Genomic DNA, 6,000 nt, shown 5'->3' on the forward strand with positions numbered 1-6,000 from the left:
TATTTCGTTACTAGTTTTTAATATGTACAGCATTTATATAAAGTTTTGACGATTTTTACTAGGGGATGTTTGCATTATATAATTATTATGGTTTCTATACTATTACATACAATTTTTTCACCATACGATGCCAACCGTGGAGTGGATCAAAATCATATAATGTAATAATATTTAATAATATTAAAGAAGCATTTTAATATTAAAATGCCTCTTGAATAATGTTTTAAGAACAACTCTGCATCTCATCGCCACTACACTTGCAATTGTAGCAAACTCAATTTCTACTACCTTCTCTACTACTTGCTCCATGTCTAGAGACATACCTCTCCCTGCTATAGTCTCTATACCTTCTACTGTCCCTGTCCTTGCTATACTCGCAACTTCTTGTCCCATACCTACTAACATCCCGCGCATCACTACTATTACCATAATACTTTTTACCACTCCTAGGGCTACTTCTACCACTTCTAGGACTACTTCTAGGAGAATATCTGCCTCCTGAATCGTATCCTCTATCACCACCACCACTCTGATACCGCACACAGCCGTCGCACTCTGACGCCTTTGCTACCTCCTTAATCTCACTTTTCAAGTTGCCACCTTGACTCTTCGCTCTTAAGAACCTGTCTGAATTATTCGCCATCTCACGAGCTCTCAATGCCTCATTCAACATATCCCAAGTCAAATTGGGCATTCTTCATCAAGACTCTACTCACTTTTCCATCTCTCAACCCGTTAACTGCCACTATTAGAGCAAACCTTACTTCTATCAGCATTATTTGCTACTTCAGCATATCTGCTCAAACTCTCAACTCGTAACAAGAACTCTCTATAGCTTTCACCAAGTGCATGTCTAGCCGTCAAAAACTTATGCCCCTCACAAATATGTTCTCCTGTTTACCATAATATTCCTGCAAAATCTCTACTGCCTCTTCATAAGTGGAATCTACACCATATACATCGAACCCTGCACCTTTCAACACCTCTCTACCACTATGCCCAATAGCTCTCCTAGCGGCACCAACTTAGCTCGACCTCTCATAATCGGCAACCTGTCACCACCTTCACAATCTTTTTTCTTAACTTTCGATACATAAATCCATCTCTTCTATGAGTCTCTCCCACAAACATCTCTATCCTCACCAAACACCAGCTTTGGATAACTGGAATCCATCACTTCACGACACAATTAACTCTTCACCACCAATCGCAATTCAATCTCCTTGCTTTTTTAATCCACTCTTTAGCAAATAATAAATGTAAGCGCTTCCCCCTTCTATATTTAATCACACACTTTTAAGCTTTGACAACTCGCCTGCAGAACACTACACTATCACATGTCATCTTACCTGCACGCTCGTGAAAGGGTACCGTCAATCGGTAAACTTATAATACCACCAATAAATTTTCACTAATGATAACAAAAAAGTCTAGAGCTTCGTCCAGTGCGCAATGTTGTATAAATGACAGCACATGCATGAGTTGTACCCACGAAAGACAGGAATCCGTCTTTTATTCTACTTTCTTATATACTCCCAGTGTTGCTAAATACTACCTAATCTACTAGCTTTACCCAATAGCTTTATTCACTTGTTAATTTTATTAATTGCTAAGACCACCTGTACTGCTTTGAGCTCAGACGTGAATATAGCTTGAGCCTCACAAATCCCATACGACAATTGCAATATATACTAGAAACTTTTTGGCCTAACAATTTTATTCTGATCGACGGTGCGCTTTGCAAACTTGTGAGATAGACAACAGAATAAAAGGCATCTGCATACAGTATATATTCAAATAAATATTGCGGTCAGCCTCCATTTTGTTTATCTGTTGACTGCTTAGCAGCAGCATTAAGAGTTTTTGCACAGACATCACAACATATAATTCCTCTAGAAAACCAAACCAGAAACTTGTTGCAGATACTAAATCAATTAGAATGTGTGCTACCTATATGCCAATTCTGCTTTGATTTGAGCTTTAAAAGGGTTATCTTACCTTAAAGTACAAAATTATTGACATGATCTTGTAGGGATTTTGTATCTTTTTTATTTTGAATCTTGTAACAACAATCAAATTTCCAGCAAATGAGTTATTTTTGTTTGTTCATGTTGTTAATGTCTCTCCATTATAGATTACATGTACCGGTATATAAAAATAGTGGCAGTGGCCCGTTTTGCTTGGAAACTAGCAAGCTCCCATATACACTTCCTTTGTTTGCGGCAACTTTCTCACACACAGCATCGGAAGAAGCACTTTTCAATACGCCACTGCCTGCCTGTTTATGTTCGAAGAGTATAGTTTCTACTGATCAAGTGTCGTTTCCCATTACAACATTGGTTGGTTGACTCGCTGCTCATCCTAGTTGTAATAGATACCTGTAAATGCTATCACCACAAAACGAGCTGAATTGAAATTCACTGTTGCTAATCTTTTCATATAGTCTTAACTGATTGTTGTTTTTTATAGCAGACACTATTCTTGTTACGATGACTTCTAATTTTAGAAACAGCTGTTGTGAAGGAGCTCTCTTTATTTTGTAACACAAAACTACCATGTATGTTGTACTTATTACAGTAGTTAATAACTTAGTACTAAACAGTAGAAGGGGTAAAACAATACAAAGTGTGTGATAACTACTCATAATTTTGTTTCAACACACAAAAGCAACATTTTGTAATGCAAAAAGAAGACTGTGATACTTATTAAAAACAGTACGCGTGCAGCAACACAGGAGATGTGATATATGTTCACTGTATGTGTACAACGAAAAGTAGGTGATACTTGTAACAGTTGACCGTAGATCTACAACACAGAGTATGTCATCACCATTTACAGAAGACATAAAACACAATGGATACTTATCAGTGGGTATATAAGACGAGTATATGTAATCTGTTTCAACAAGAGGCCTGCATAAGAGTATAGATTAGAGATAACGACAAGAAATCTGTCAAATGAAATAAAAACAGCTACTTCAAGCACCTGTCCTTGCCAATATGAGGTTACAGAAATAATCACCAGTTAATTTGTTAGTGAAAAGGTGATGATATATGTTGCCTCGAGAGTTGTACATCTCCAGCGGTACCACTTCTCGCAAGTACTGCACTGAACCATAGATATACTATTCTATGATATTCATTCTTAAGCTGATGCTCTCTGTATGGCCAATGACACGCAGTAAACCTACAACAAATCAGGCATAAAATCTATGAACCACAACAAATAATCTCTCCATCCAGGTGTTTCCAAATGGATGTTATGAGGCATGCTGAGCAAAGGCAAACTTGTTAACAGAAATCTAGCTTCTTACACTAAAGAAGTAGTAAGGAAAAATCTTTCAAAATAGATAGTTCTTTCAGTTTCCAGATGTGTTTTAGGAAATGTGCCACCTTGACCAAGAGCTGTGCTTATGTCAGCAAAAGCGTGCTGTGACTATATACTATGATTTATACAATGCCGTCTTACCTTGTCACTGATAGTGTGGGCTCTAGTCTGCCAGACTTTTGGCCTATGAACCCCTGAAAACAAATTCAAAACGAATAGCTATATTATATCCTTAACAGAAGGCTGCATTCTCTTTTACCTAACTCTCAAACAGTTTGAGAATGTCTCTAAACATTTACAAATGTGCTCAACTAGTGTAGGAGAGAATTTTAGGATAAAACTGGTTGTCTACAAGTTTGCTGCGCACTTTCTTCAGAAGATATGATATTAATTGTAGTCACCACATATGTCAAATATTTCTTTAAACAATAACACTATCAACTGATTGATTGTTATATTAAGCATACCATATTAAGCTGCAGTTCCTTTCAGCTGATTGGCTGTTTTACGTGCGGCAGCAAGTATTTTGCGTGCAACCATGTTAACTGGTCGTTTCTGTGATGCAGCAATTCCAACACGACCAATCCACTTGGGTATCATTGGCAGCTGGCTAAGAAATTTACACTTTACCATCCTTGTTGGATGACTTCCCTTAAATACAATATGAAAAAAATAATACTAAACTAACAGATCTTGGCCAGAGAAGCAATGCTTTCCCTAAACTTACAGATCTTGGCCAGAGAAGCAAGGCTTTTCCTAAACTTACATGATTTTCCAAGCTTTCAATGAACAAATGGCAACATGCTGAATATGCAGGTAATATCAGAGTAGTAGGAAGTTATTGGGTGATTTGAAGCAAGCTTTGTAGGTGGTGGTTGGGTGTTAAGACCCATGATTGGTTCTCAATTTTATCTGTTGACATTTATTCCTACCATTCCAATACTTGTAGTCGCACTTTCTCACCTTTAGATTTAGGCAATCCTTTCCCTTTTTAACAGAGTCATCAAGCTTTCTCAAGACTACCTTCAGTCCAGGAGCAAGATCTTCTAGGGCAGCAATGTCACTGGTGGGAGAGGTTCTTGATGACAACATTAACAACAGCTCCCTGCATTCACTTGCGATCTTAAGCTGTGATTTCACCTTTCTTGGTAGCAATGGTAGCGGTTCGGCACCGTCAGCACACCCGATACAAGAAGTACATGTAGATGAGATTGCTGGAGCTGAATAACTATTGAGTGGCTCTTTTGATGGAAAGAATTGAGTACATGACATGACGTCTTCAGCAGGTGAAAACCAAAGCCTTCCATTTTATAGGCTAAAACCACAAACACATATTTACATGAATACTGATGCTGCTGGAAGTCATAGCACTCTCATGAAGGACCAAGAGTTACTATGTACTTTTTACCAGAATCACCCAGAATCTTACACGTACCTCAGAACTCAATAGCTGCACATTACCAGCAAGTGCCTCGCCAAAAACTCTCCTGGTTTGGCATGCTCTGACCGCCTCTTTGGGGTGGTTTCACAGATATTCTGGTATGTCGGACGGTACACTCGCCACAAGCCAGAACACATGCCATTGTTGGTGCCTAAAAAGCAAATAATCATGAAGCTTGGGTAGCCGACACACAGAAGACTGAAGTATAAACATTCATCAGTGTTATGTAAAGCTATTTGGGTTGTCTGTGGTTTCGGTGTTTTCTAAGGTTAACCAGTTTTTTTTCTAGTTCTTACACCAATATACCAATTGATTTAAGTGCCTCCGGACAGACACACCACATAAATTACGCTGTACTATACAATATACACTATATATACTATATATCATTTTGTATATACTGTATGTATATTTTTTCTCATACTATACACTATATAATATGAAAAATATGATGATCAGAAAAGTGATGAAACGGTATGTAAAAATTAACATTAACGCATAGTATTGTATCAATGCTGATATGCAAACATGAATACATGTATAACATTAATTACTTACTACCATTCCGGAATTTTTTAACTATAACAAAGGTTAAAGCAACATATCTGGGCATTTACTAAATCAAGATAGCTACCCAGCGACAGTACCTGTAGTTGGATAAACAAATCACATTTCAATCCCTTTTGAATCCGATCACACAACCTCATGATGATAACACCCATGGTGCAAGGCAAACTCAGGTGAGTGAAAAATGTTAGATTTTCCACACAGAAAAGAGTGATGAAAATGGGGTTGTATAAGGAGCCCCTTACCGTATTCAGATCAGATTATCAATGTAAATGCTATGGCAATGGCTAAAAAGCAGCAACATATGACTTTCAGACACTCAGGCTTTTGGAGTTATGCGCAGTAACAGAGATTTTTTGCATAGCCATACAAATACTGGAAAAGCTGTTAATCCCAAACTCATAATACATACAAACTAAGATTTATCTCAAAATCTCCAATGCTTTCCTTCACAGCTGTAATCAAAGCTGTCTCAGTTAGTAACGGTAATAGTTTGTTGTGGTCACATTTAATCTTGGAGCTACCTATGGACTATCAATGAGTGAAACTTGTAAGACTTCCAACATTGAAGCCCATAGCAGAGAATTCACTGAAGACAGCTGTAGTTTTAAGGGCATACTTTTCAAAGAGCTATGAGACGGATTAAGAGACTAGAATGTGCAACA

The sequence above is a fragment of the Watersipora subatra genome, chromosome 11 (assembly GCF_963576615.1).
Source record: "Watersipora subatra chromosome 11, tzWatSuba1.1, whole genome shotgun sequence".
NCBI lineage: Eukaryota > Metazoa > Bryozoa > Gymnolaemata > Cheilostomatida > Watersiporidae > Watersipora > Watersipora subatra.